The sequence below is a fragment of the Mobula birostris genome, chromosome 20 (assembly GCF_030028105.1).
Source record: "Mobula birostris isolate sMobBir1 chromosome 20, sMobBir1.hap1, whole genome shotgun sequence".
Taxonomy (NCBI): Eukaryota; Metazoa; Chordata; class Chondrichthyes; order Myliobatiformes; family Myliobatidae; genus Mobula; species Mobula birostris.
The window spans coordinates 38212939-38226542 of NC_092389.1; the positions used below are offsets into that span (position 1 = coordinate 38212939).

Sequence of the window (13604 nt, forward strand, 5' to 3'; positions counted from 1 at the left end):
AGGGTGGTTTCTTCAAGGGAAGATCTTGCCTGACAAATCTGTTGGAATGCTTTGAAGAACTAATAAGCAGGATAGACAAAGGGGAATCGCTTGATGTTGTGTACTTGGATTTTCAGAAGGCCTTAAATCCATGGTACTACAGGAGAGATTCTAGCATAGATAATGCAGTGGCTGATAGGCAGGAGGCAAAGAGCCTTTTCTGGTTGGCTGCTGGTGAATAGTGGTGTTCCAAAGTGTTGGGACCGATTCTTTTTGTGTTATATGTCAATGATTTGGATAATGGAATTGATGGCTTTGTTGCAAAGTTTGCAGACGATTTGAAGATAGGTGGATGCGCGGGTAGTTTTGAGGAAGAAGAGGGGGTACTTAGACAGACTAGGAGAATGGGCAAAGAAAAGGCAGATGGAATACAACGTTGGAAACTGTGTGGTCATGCACATTGGTAGAAGAAATGAAAGGGCTATTTAGACTATTTTCTAAATGGAGAGAAAATTCAAAAATCTGAAGTGCAAAGGGACTTGGGAGTCATGTGCAGGATTCCATAAAGGTTAATTTGCAGGTTGAATCTGTGCTGAGGAAGGCAAATGCAACATTAGCATTCATTTCAAGAGGACTAGAATATAAAAGCAAGGATGCAATGCTGAGACTTTATAAAGCACTGGTGAGGCCTCACTGGGAGTATTGTGAGCAGTTTTGAGTCCCTTATCTTAGGAAGGATATGCTGCAACTGCAGAGGGTTCAAGGGATGTTCATGATAATGGTTCCAGGATTGAATGGCTTACCATATGAAGAGCGTTTGATGGCTCTGGGCCTGTATTCATTAGATTCAGAAGAATGAGGGGTGGCCTAATTGAAATCTATCGAATGGTGAAAGGCCTTGATCGAGTGGATGTGGAGAGAATGTTTCTGATGGTGGGAGAGTCTAAGACCAGAGGATGCAGCCTCAGAATAGAGGGGTGTCTGTTTAGAACGGAGATGAGGAATTTCTTCAGACAGAGTGGTGATTCTGTAGAATTCTTCGCCACAGGTAGCTCTGGAGGCCAAGTCTTTATGTATATTTGAGGCAGAGTCTGATAGATTTTTGATTGGTCAACACATGAAGGGATGCGGGGAAGCAGGAGATTGATGTTGAAAGGAAAAATGGATCAGCCATGATGAAATGGTGGAGCAGACTTTATGGGCCAAATGGCCAAATTCTGTTCCTATTTCTTATGGTGTTATGTAAGTTGTGCTGTGATGAGGCTGGAGTTAAATGGGGGTTGCTGGGCACTGTGGCTCAAAGGACCAGAAGGGCATGTTCTGCACTCTATCTGTAAATAAGGAAAGAAGATTAGACAGGAATGTGGAAGCCAAGTCATGAACTAAAATTGAAATACAATTAGGCATGATCTAATTGATCTTCTGATCCTAGATCTTACGAAGGTAAAGAGGGTTTGAGGGGTCACGATTGATTGACTATCTCTGACCTTGCTTTGCAGGTTGACACAGCAGCAGTAGTCAGCTTTCTGGAGACAGCAGGTTTGAACCTCAGACAGCTCTTTGTGACGTACAGCATTTGCCCGCGCAACATCTTGAATGCCATTATGGTAAGGTTACCTTGTGCTCAGGGGGTGGGCAATGGGATGGAGTTGCAGGATCCCAGTATAATTGGGTTGTGCCATGGGAAGGAAGGGATGAACTGAGAGGACACCGGGGTTTCCTGCCTCTTCTTCCCCCCATTTGTGACATTTACCAGCAGTGTTGCAGATGAAGGGCCCGAAGTATTGTTGAGGTTCTCCACCACCTATTCCACAATCACTTTGACCCACTACCAACAGGAAGGGGGTACAGGAGCATCAGGATTAGGGCTGCCAAACTAGGTAACCACTTCTTTCCTGAGGCTGTGAGACTAATAAATACCCTTTCACCACTGAGCTTTTGTCACTTGGACAGAGAGTGGTTTACTGTTTCTTTGTGCTGCATACTACAGTCTTTTTTATATTATATTTTCACTTATTTATGGTATATTTTGTTTTGTATCCTGTGTGTGTGTGAGTGATATGTTTTGTGGGTGCACCATGGTCTTGAGAAACGTTATTTTGTTTGGTTGTACAAGGGATCAGCAGTGGAAAAGGTGAGCAGCTTCAAGTTCCTGGGTCTCAACATCTCTGAAGATGTGTCTTGGGCCCAACTTATTTGTGCAGTTATGAAAAAGTCACACCTGCAGTCATATTTCATTAGACATTTGAAGAGATCTGGTATGTGGCCAAAGACTCTAGCAACCCTACCATCAACCACCCGAGCTACACATTTTCTGAGTTATCTCCAACTCCAGCAAATTTTTAAAGAACATTCTGACTAGTTGCATCACCATCTGATATGGAGGGAACCTCCATTGGAAACATCCTTAACACTATCCTTCCCAGCATTTGGGACATCTTCAAAAGGCGATGCCTCAAAAAGGTGGCATCCATTATTAAAGACCCCATCACCCAGGATATGCTCTCTTCTCATTACTACCATGAGGAAGGAGGTACAGGAGCCTTAAGAAACACACTCAATGTTTTAGGGTCACCTTGTTCTCTTCCACTATCAGATTTCTGAATAATCCATGAACACTGCCTCCAGAATACTGTATCCAACTCTGGTCACCTGCTGTTAGGAAATTTGTGAATGTTCAGTAGCGACCTCCTAGCCATACTCCATCCTGACTTGGAGATACATTACCATTCCTTCAGTGTCACTGGGTCAAGGTCCTGGAACTCCCTCCTCCACTGCACTGTGGGTGTGTTCACATCCCAGGGACTGCAACGATTCAAGAAGGCCACGCACCTCCTTGAAGGCAACTAGGGACAGGTAATTAAATGCTGGCTCAACCTGTGAAGCCCACATCCCTTCAAGTTCAAGTTTTCATTGTAATTCACCCATACACATGTATATCGCCAAACAAAACAGCATTTCTCTGGGACCTCGATGCAAAGTGTAGTACCAACAGTCACACAGCACATATTGCACATAGAATTACATTGTCAGTGAAACATACAGTTACACAAAAACATATGTAGCCAAGCCCCTGGATGTCGTGGCCTGTAGAATGATGGTACATGGGATGTTGTCCCGGAGCCACGTTTCTGGAAGAACAGCCCACAGCAGTTCCACATGTCGCGCAAGTGCAGCTGCAGATGAATGCAGTTCAGCTTGCCTTCCACTGAGCCAACCCTGGAGGACAGCACTGACAGGAGGGACCAGCCCCCACCCCAGCACAATTTCAAGGTTGTTTATTGTAATTTTTCATTACATGAGTGCAAAGGAGAACAAGATGATTGTTACTCCAGATCCAGATCCGATGCAGCATATTTCAAAAAGATAAGAAGCATAAAACACAATGTAAAATGTAAAAGCAATCATAAAAACATATGTACAAGTTTGAGTATCGCCAAATATGTGAGAGCTTGTATACTTATATTAAATGAATATATATACACACATGAAGCCATGAACACCACCTATTATTCCTTTCATTGTTGGTACTATTTATTTATTTTTGTTATTTATATATTTTTAAATGTTCTTACACTGTATTGCTGTTGCAAACCAACAGATTTCACATCAGGTAAGACTTAGGAGCAGAACTAGGCTATTTGGTCCATCGCAGGTGCTGCGGCATTCCATCATGGCTGATTTATTATCCCTCTCGACCCTGTTCTCCTGCTTTCTCCCAATAACTTCTGAGTCAAGGCATCAAGAGCCTACCAACCTCTGCTTTACTTAAGCCCCAACACCCCTGCTGGGGCAAAGGCCACTGACAGTAGCTCGCCAGAGTCCTCTGTCCTGCCTCTTGGTTTATCTTTCCTGTCCCAGGGATGGTGTCTTTAGAGCTTCCGTTGGTGTTTCAGTAGCTCTGCTTTTTTTTTCTCCACAGGATGGGGTTGCTAGCCCCATGCCCAACCCTCCTCCTTTTGTGGTCGGCTGGGGACACTCGTGGTGGAGTTCACCTCCGCTTTAAATGTACCCAATTATTAGGCCCCTACGGCCATCTGTGGCGATGAATTCCACAGACTCATTACCCTCTGACGAAAGAAATTCCTCATCTCTGTACTAAGTAGGTGTCCCTCTAAATTGAGGTTGTGCCCTTCAGTCCTAGACTCCCCCAGTATAGGAAACATGTCAGTGATAATAAACCTGATTCTAATACATACAATCTCATTCAAATGTTTAATAACCACTTGGCCACACGCCAACACGTCATATACAACCCTGAGATTAATTTTCTTGCAGGCATTCATAGTAAATACAAAGAAAACAATAATACATATCAAAAACATGAGATGAAAAGGCCTTGAAAGTGAGTCCATAGGTTGAAGGGACAGTTCACTATTGGCGTGAGTGAAGTTATCCCCTTTGGTTCAAGAGCTTTATCGATGGTTGAGGGGTAATAACTGTTCCTGAACTTGTGGTGAAGATCCTGAGGTTCTTGTAACTCCTTCCTGATGGCAGCAGCAAGAAGAGAGCATGCCCTGGATGGTGGGGGTCCTTGATGATAGATGGTGCTTTCCTACGATAGTGCTCTGTGTAGATGTGCTCAATGGTGGCGAGGACTCTACCCACAATGGACTATCTCTGTAAAGTTACTGGAGAGGAGTTTTGATATAGGTGAGATCCAATCTTCCAATTAGCTGACAATCACCATGTTTTATTTGATGTCTTTATGCAGCTGGTTGGTATTTGGTCCAGTTTGCTAACAGTTTCGTTCACCTAATCTGTGTGCTCCTGTCTCCTAGGCTGGCTGCTGCACTGAACTCAGAGTACTGGAGATCAACTCCGAGATCAAGCAGACTAATCCCTTCTTCCCGTTGTGCCTTGAGATGCTACAGACTGGCTGCCCCAAACTACAGGTACTTGGGGTGTTGAGGGTGATGGCACTGTAACGTAGCGGTTAGTGTAATGTAATTACAATGCTAGTGACTCGGGTTCAATTCCCACCACTGTCTGTATGGAGTTTCTGTAGCATTGTGGGTTTCCTCTGGGTGCTCTGGTTCCTCCCATATTCTGAAGACGTATGGGTTAGTGGGTTAATTAGTCACAGGAGTCTAATTGGGTGGTGTGGGCTTGTGTTAAGGTGCTTTATTTCTAAATGAAAATAAAATTACTGCCTGTCTATTGAACTCTCTTTCAATAACCCCTCATTCATAAAGAACACCCTTGCCTGTCGATTTACATTCCACCTACAAAGGCTGAGGGGAGACCTATTGAAGTTTATAGCAACAAAAGATTCTGCAAGTGCTAGAAATCTTGAGCAATACAAAGAATATGCTGGAGAAACTCAGCAGGTCAGGCAGCATCTATGGAGGGGAATACAATTATAACATTTGGGCTGAGACCCCTCATCAGATGAAACGTTGATCATTTATTCAGCTCTGTTGATGCTACCTTATCCTTTCAGTTCCTCCAGCATTTTGCATGTGTTGGAAGTTACAAAAATTACAAGGGGTATACAGTATATATAAGGTAGACATCTTCCCCCTCCCCCCCCCAGTATTTTTTAACAGGCATCCATTAGTCTCCTGAGACCATGGATTTGTGCCTCGGAAGGTTTCCAGGGCGCAGCCCTGGGCAAGGTTGTATGGAAGACCGGCAATTGCCGATGCTGCAAGTCTCCCCTCTCCACGCCACCGATGTTGTCCAAGGGAAGGGCACTAGGGCCGATACAGCTTGGCACCAGTGTCATTGCAGAGCAGTGTGTGGTTAAGTGCCTCGCTCAAGGACACAACACGCTGCCACAGCCAAGGCTCAAACTAGCGACCTTCAGATCACTAGACAAACGCCTTAACCACTTGGCCAACCCCACCACCCCGCCAGCATAGAATGTCAAATATCACCAGTTCAGGAACAGTTATTAGCCCTCAACCAACAGGCTCTTGATCCGAAGAGGATAACCCCATCACTGAACTATTCCCACTATCTGTGGACAACAGGAATTCTGCAGGTGCTGGAAATTCAAGCAACACACATCAAAGTTGCTGCTCTATCCATGCTAGTATAGGGTTATGGGCTGAGTGCAGGTCGGTAGGACTAGGTGAGAGTAAGAGTTCAGCACGGACTAGAAGGGCCGAGATGGCCTGTTTCCCTGCTGTAATTGTTATATGGTTATATAGTATCTTTCCTGTAACACCATGGGCTCTTCTCGTGTTTAGCAGTCCCAATTGCTCATTATGTTTACTTTAATTTGGTATTGTGGTTGTCATAGCCATGATAGCTAAAGGGTTTGTGCCTGTGCTGCGTTGTCCTATATTGTAGAAATGCATCACATCACTTTGCATCGAAGCAAGCCTTTTTGCTCCCATACTGATCAGGAGGGCTCCCATTGTGTTACTGCCATTTAGCAGCACTTGGCTTGTGGTTTTCTATGCTAGGGTGATTCAGGTGCTCAAATCCTTTGATATGTAGAAGTTACTGTCTGTGCTAACTTGCCTCTCTGCAGTAAACCAGCTACTGCCAGTCTTTAACCAATTGTGTCATTTGGTGCAGGTCCTAAGACTGCTGAATCTGGCCTGGTTCCCAAGGGTTTCCACAACGATCGTTTCCCCTGAGGTCGGCTTCTCTGAGTTGGAGGAGCTGTGCTTGGCCACCTCATGCTCGCTGGTCACAGATGAGGTTCTGGTAAAGCTGCTGCACCTGTCGACCAAGCTGCGGAGCTTGGACCTCCGAGGTTGTTATTGGATCACACCGGCGTCGCTACAGCTTCTGCCCTGCCAAGGTAGGGAGAACTGTCTCTCCTCTGTTTGATTCCTCTCTGAGGATTTGTGTGTCATGAGAGACTTTTATAAAAATGTAAGACACAATTATTTGGTCTCAAATATGTCAAATTGTCACTGAGTGCATTGAGGTAAAACAATAACAGTTCAGAATAAAGAGTCATGGTTCCAGAACACATTCCACACAATCAGGAAAGCTCAGGGCTCATACGTCCAAGGATAAATTAGCTCGTTATTACTCATATAGATCCTGTATGTGATAGATGTCATTCTGAGATAGCTTCATTAACTCATATGTTTTGGTCATGCCCTTTGTGAAGAAATATTGGGATGACATCTTTGATATTATTTCAACTGTTTTGAATGTTGATCTACAACCTCATCCTATTACTGCAATCTTTGGTTTACCAGGGATAGAACAACGTCATCTGACCTCCTCGGCTTGTCGGATGATTGCTTTTGTTACACTAATGGCTAGAAGATCCATATTATTGAATTGGAAAGAGATGAAGCCTCCTACTACATTTCAATAGTTTTCTCAAACTATGTCTTGTTTAAATTTAGAAAAAAAATTAGAAGCGTCATTTACGACCCTTCTATTAAATTTGAAGAGATTTGGAGACCATTTATTCAATACTTTCATATGATGTAATTTGACCCTTTCCAATTCTGTTTTGTTACTTCAATGTACGGAGAGAGGAGCAGAGTTAACGACACTAATGGTCTTATCTGAGGTATCATAATAGCCAGTATCATAGACCTGACGAGTGTATGGTCCTGATGAAGGGTCTCGGCCTGAAACGTCGACTGTACCTCTTCCTAGAGATGCTGCCTGGCCTACTGTATTCACCAGCAACTTTGATGTGTGTAGCCCATTCTTTTTCTTTTTTTTCTTTAGTTTAGTTTAGTTTTCTTCTAGTTGGTTTAGGTTTTTTTTGTTTTGGGGTGTACACATATATTTTTTCTTTTTTCATGATATTTTTATATTTTCACTTTATATTTTCCTATATTATGTTTGTACTTTTTGAGATTTTGGGAGGCTCATTAATTATGTGTCAACTGAATTTATACTTGTATAAACTATTTATCAATAGTGTAATCCCAATTGCTCTGTATCTATTTTCTGTAATGTTTATGATGCTGAAATTAATAGAAAGATTGAAAAGGAAAGCTCACTGATTTTCTGAGGAGGCTGACGAGAGCTGCAGTATGCACATCTATACTCACATCATTCTCCAGATGCATCATTGCATGGTACGGAAACTGCACTGCTGCAGACAGAAGGGTTCTACAACTGGTAGTCAAAACTGCCCAGCGTATCACTGGCACCATCAAGGACATGTATATAGAAAGAGTCAGTAGCATCATGAAGGCTCCCACCCACCTTGCTCGTGGACTGTTCGTCCCACTCCCATCAGGGACGAGTCTACGTAGCATCCACACCAGGACCACCAGGCTCAAAAACAGTTACTTTCCCCAAGTACTAAGGCTGATCAACACCTCCACCCACTAACCCACCCCTCCACACCCCCCAACCACCATCATATCCTGTCAGTCACCTTATGTACAGACACTCCTGTGTCTGGCATCATTTTACGGGCATGCATGTAATCTATATATCAAAGCTAGCTATGTATTTATCTTTATTGTGGTTTTTTTATTATTGTGTTCTTTATCTTAGAGTTTTTTCATGTGTGTAATGGAAAAGCTACAGAGAAAGGCAGGTAAACAGATCACAACGAGGTAGATTGTGAGGTCAATTGTCTATATTATTGTACAAGGGAGTCCATTCAAGACTCTGATAACAGTGGGATAGAAGCTGTCCTTGAGCCTGTTGGGAGAGGGGAGAAGAGAGAATGCCTGGAGTGGGTGGTGTCCTTCTGCTTTACTGAGTCAGCAAGAAGTGCGGACAGAGTCCACGGTTTCTGTGATGTGCTGAACTGTATCCACAACTCTCTGCAGTTACTTGCAGCCGTGGGCTCAAGACAGCTTCTACCCTGCAGTAATAAGACTATTAAACGGTTGCATAGTACGATAAGATGAATACTTGACCTCACAATCTACTGTGTTATGGTCTTGCACCTTATTGTCTAGCTGCACTGCACTTCCTCTGAATGCAACACTTTATTCTGCATTCTGTTATTATTTTCCATTGTTCTACCTCAATGCACCGTGTAATTAAATGATCTGCATGAACAGAAGACGAGCTTTCACTGTACCTCAGTACATGTGACGATAATAAACCAAAACCAGTACATGTGGGGAGAGCAAACATAAGGAAAGTTGGATCTTACTGAATGGTGGAACAGACTTGAGGGGCCGAATGGCCTGCCCCTGACAATCTGAGGCTAACGAGCCAAAGTGATTTCTTTTGAAGATCAGCAGGTCAGGCAGCACGTATGGAAAGGAGTCAACAGTCAACTCTGTGGGCCAGGACCCTTCCTGAAATGTTGACTATTCCTCTCCTTAGATGCTGCTTGACCTGCTGAGCATAATTTCCAGCATCTATGGAATCTCTTGGGTTCTTACGAAACTCTCTGCTTGTTCCATCACCAGACCTCTCGCGGTTGTTCCTGGGACTGGATTATAGCACGCTACAGCTGGTTAAGCAGGGCTCACAGCAAATAGCTCTGAAGTGGAGACACTCTTTGGAGGTGCTGGATATCAGTGGTCAGTTTTACAAGGTGAAGGACCTTGAGCGAGCCATGGAGATCTTGGCAGGGACCGAGGGCAATGTCATCCTACGCACCCTCAACCTGGCTGGGACAAAAGTCACCCTGGATGCTGTCAGGTAGTCATCAGTGTGATATATTTGCTATATTGTAGATCTGAAGTGTGAAAAGACCAATTAATATCAGAGACTACAGAACACCACAGCACAGTACAGGCCCTTCAGCCCATGATGTGGTGCAACTTTTTAATGTGCTCTTGAAGATCAATCTAACCCTTCTCTTCCATATAGCCCTCCATTTTTAAACATAGAACATAGAAGAGTACAACACAGGATCAGGCACTTCAGCCCACAATGTTTTGCCGAACCAGCTAAAAAGCAGATTAAAAACACCCAAACACTAATTCCTCCTACCTATATAGCATGTCCTATGCCTCCACCTTCCTCACATCCGTGTGCCTGTCCAAGCATCTCTTAAGAGACTCTAATGTATTTGCCTCTACCACCATACCAGGCAGCACATTCCAAGCATTTACGACTCTGAGTAAAAAATCTTACCCCTCACATCCAGTTTGAACCTACCCCCTCACCTTCAAGGCACGTCCTCTGGTATTAAACATTTCAATTCTGAGAAACAGATGCTCTCTGTCTACTCTATCGAAGTCTCTTATAATCTTATTAACTTCTATCAGATCTCCCCACAGCCTCTGCTGCTCCAGAGAAAACAATACACTTATCTAGCTTGTCGTGATAGCACATGCCCTCTAAACCAGGCAGAGTCCTGGTAAACATCTTCTACACCCTCAACATCTTTCCTAGTGGGGCAAACAGAATTGTATGTAATACTCCATGTGGCCTAACCAGAGTTTTATGAAGTTACAACATAACCTCTTGACTTTTGGACTCAGTGCCTTGACTAATAAAAGCAAGTGTTCCATAAGCCGCCTTAACCACCTTAATCGGCCTGTGTAGCTTAATTCTATATTCTCACTGTGTATGACCTCTTCCCCCTTTCTGCCTATGTAGTTGGTGCCAATATGCAACAGGACCTCTGGCTGTTCACCCTCCTCATTGAGAATATCCTGCAGATGCTCTGATATGTCCTGGACCCTAGCAACCGGGAGGCAACACACGATCTTGGTGTTTCTTTTGAAGCCACAGAATCTCCTTTCTGTCCCCCCAACTATTGGGTCCCTATAACTACTGCACTGCCTAACTTTACACTTCCCTGTTGAGCCTCAGAGCCGGCCACACACCCACCAGCCTGGCTGCTGCTGCTGTGCCCCAGTGGATGTCTCTCCACCCCCAACCCAACCCCTTGCAGTATCCAAATAGGTATACTTGTTGCTGAGGACAATGGCCACAGGACGCTCTGCACATACTTCCTAATCCTCTTACTCCTCACGGTGGTTACCCATCTACTGTCCGAAGCCTGTACTCTGGGTCTGACTACCTCTTCAAAAGAGTCAGCTTTAGTATCTTCAGCCTCCCAAATGATCCCAAGAACATCCAACTCCAGTTCCAGCTCTTTGGCCCAGTCAGTTGGACACTGAAGTTGGGTGCACTTCCTGTAGGTGTAGTCGTCAGGGAAACTGTCAGGTATCCTGAATATCCACATCTGACAGGAGGAGCCTTCCATCCTGACTCCTCTATACTAAAGAAAAGGCTATTTCTTCTTATCTGTGCCTCCGCCTGCGTGCGTACACTGAAAACCGTAAAGCCAAAGCCTTCCTATCACTGGCGTACTGGCATCTCTGCTTGACCCTTGATTTTATTTGCAGCTGAGTTTTGTTTTGGCCTCTGATACCAACACTTATCACGTTGTGCTGCCAGTAAAGCCCAGCCTTACCCGAATCTGCTCCTTTTATACTCTTTTTTTTCTCTCTCTCTCCCGACGTCTGTATCGCTCCAACACTGACACTCACACTCAATGTGCCTGAGCCACCGAAATTTTTTTTCTTTTATTCATGTGGCTATCATAGAGGCTCTTAAATTCCCAAATGTATCTGCCTCTACCACCACCCCACCACCCCTGGCAGTGTATTCCATGCACCCACCACTCTGTTTTTTAAAAGAAACTTACCCCTGACATTCCTCAATACTGTTCTCCAATCACCTGAAAATCTTGCCTCCTCAAATTAGCCCTTTCCTCCTGGGAAAGTGTCTCTGGCTGTCCACTCGATCTATGCCTGATATCATCTTGTACACTTTTATCAGGTCACTTCTCATCCTCATTTGCTCCAAAGTGAAAAGCCCTCGCTCACTAGACCTTGCCTCATGTGACATGCTCTCTAATCTAGGCAGTGTCCTGGTGAATCTCCTCTGCACCCTCTTTAAAGCTTCCGCATCCTTCCTCTACTGAGGCACCCAGAATTGAACACAATACTCCCAAGTGTGGTCTAATCAAAGTTCAAAGTAAATTTATGATCCAAGTACATATATATCACCGTATACAACCCTGAGATTCATTATCCTTTTGGCAACTTCAATAACCATAATAGAATCAATGAAGGACCACACCAGCAGCATGGATAAACAGTGTTTAAAAGACAAATACAAAAGAATAAAAGGAAATAATTATATAAATAATAAATTTCGTGAACATGAGATGAAAAGTCTTTGAAAGTGACTCCATAAGTTATGGAAACAGGTCAGTGTTGTGGTGAGTGAAGTTATCTCCTCTGGTTCAAGAGCCTGGTGGTTGAGGGACAGTAACTGTTTCTGAACCTGGTGGTGTGTGTCCTGAGGCTCCTGTACCACCTTCCTGATGGCACCAGTGAGAACAGAGCATGGCCTGGGTGGCAGCAGTCCTTGATGGGTACTGCTTTCCTGCAACAGTGCTCTGTGTAGATGCACTCAGTGGTTGGGAGGGCCATACCCGTGATGGACTGGGCCATATCCACTACTTTTTGTAGGATTTTCCACGCAAGGGCATTCCATACCAGCCTGTGATGCAGCCGGTCGATATACTCTCCACTGCACATCTATGCCAAATGTTTTCAAACTTCTAAGTGGAGGTACTGCCGTGCTTTCTATGTAATGACATTTACGTACTACTTTTAATGAGATCTCCCCTCATTCTTCTAAACTTCAGCTAGTACAGCCATCAAACACTCCCGATGGATTAACCTTTTCATTTCCAGGATCATTCTCATGAACCTCCTCTGGACCCTTTCCAATGCCAGCACACCCTTTCTTAGATAAGGGGCCTAAAACTGCTCACAATACTCCAAGTGCAGTCTGACCAATGCCTTATAGACCTCAGCATTACATCCTTGCTTTTTATATTCTAGTCCTCTCCAAATGAATGTTAACATTGCTTTTGCTTTCTTTATGGTCTATGGCTATTTCGCTATACCTGTGACAAATAAAGTTAATCTTTTCTTAATTCAGTTCAAAGGTCAAGTTTAATGTCAGAAATGTATACAGTATACATCCTGAAATGCTTTCTTGTCACAAGAGCCTGCCTTTCATTACCACAGTTCTCTCAGGAAATGTTTCTGTTTGTTGCTTTAGGTCTGTGGAGAGAGGTTTGATTTTTCTCTTTCTCTGTTCTCCAGGGTGGTGGTGAGCAGCTGCTCACAACTCAGCTACCTGAACCTTACATCCTGTTGCTGTCTGCCCCAGGACCTAAAGCGCATCTACCAAGGCCAGCATGAGATCAGCCAGTTGATCAACCTCTTGCTGAGTGGCAGCGTAGGTGAGCAGCAACCCACTGGGGACCACAGGCCGCGGGGAGAGGCTGACAGCTAAAGGCTCTGCTCATTAGACACCAGGAACAGCTGCAGCCCAATGGTAGAAACAAAGGGTGCTGTCATAGGCGTGCCTTCATAAAGTTTTTATGTAGAATTATGCTCCTTCCTTAAAGTTCAAAGCACTATCAATAAAGAAAGCAAAAAAATATATCGACTGCATTGTGCCGGGGCCTGGGACTGCCGAGATGTATTCTAGGTACAGCTTGGAACTACTCTGGGCTGCGGTCTGCAGCATTTATTGTTCCAAACCAAACCTGGGCTGAAGTCAATTTGCTGCAAAATACTGAAAAGAGTTCCTGATTCCTGATCTACATCTTGAGCAGACCATATGTTGTGCTCTGAGCCTGCAGTTTGCCTGCCTTGTGAGGGAGCTGGGCAGACGTTGCAAGGCAGATGCAATTCATAAAGGAAGCTTGGGCAAGTCGGATGTTAAGGGGGACAGGT

At 44.3% G+C, this 13604-nt stretch overlaps 1 pseudogene; it reads left to right on the forward strand.

Annotated features, from left to right (window-relative positions):
- The window catches only part of LOC140185538 (F-box/LRR-repeat protein 6-like), a 41578-nt pseudogene extending 28184 nt beyond the window's left edge, over positions 1 to 13394 (forward strand).
- The last annotated feature ends 210 nt before the right edge of the window (positions 13395 to 13604 follow it).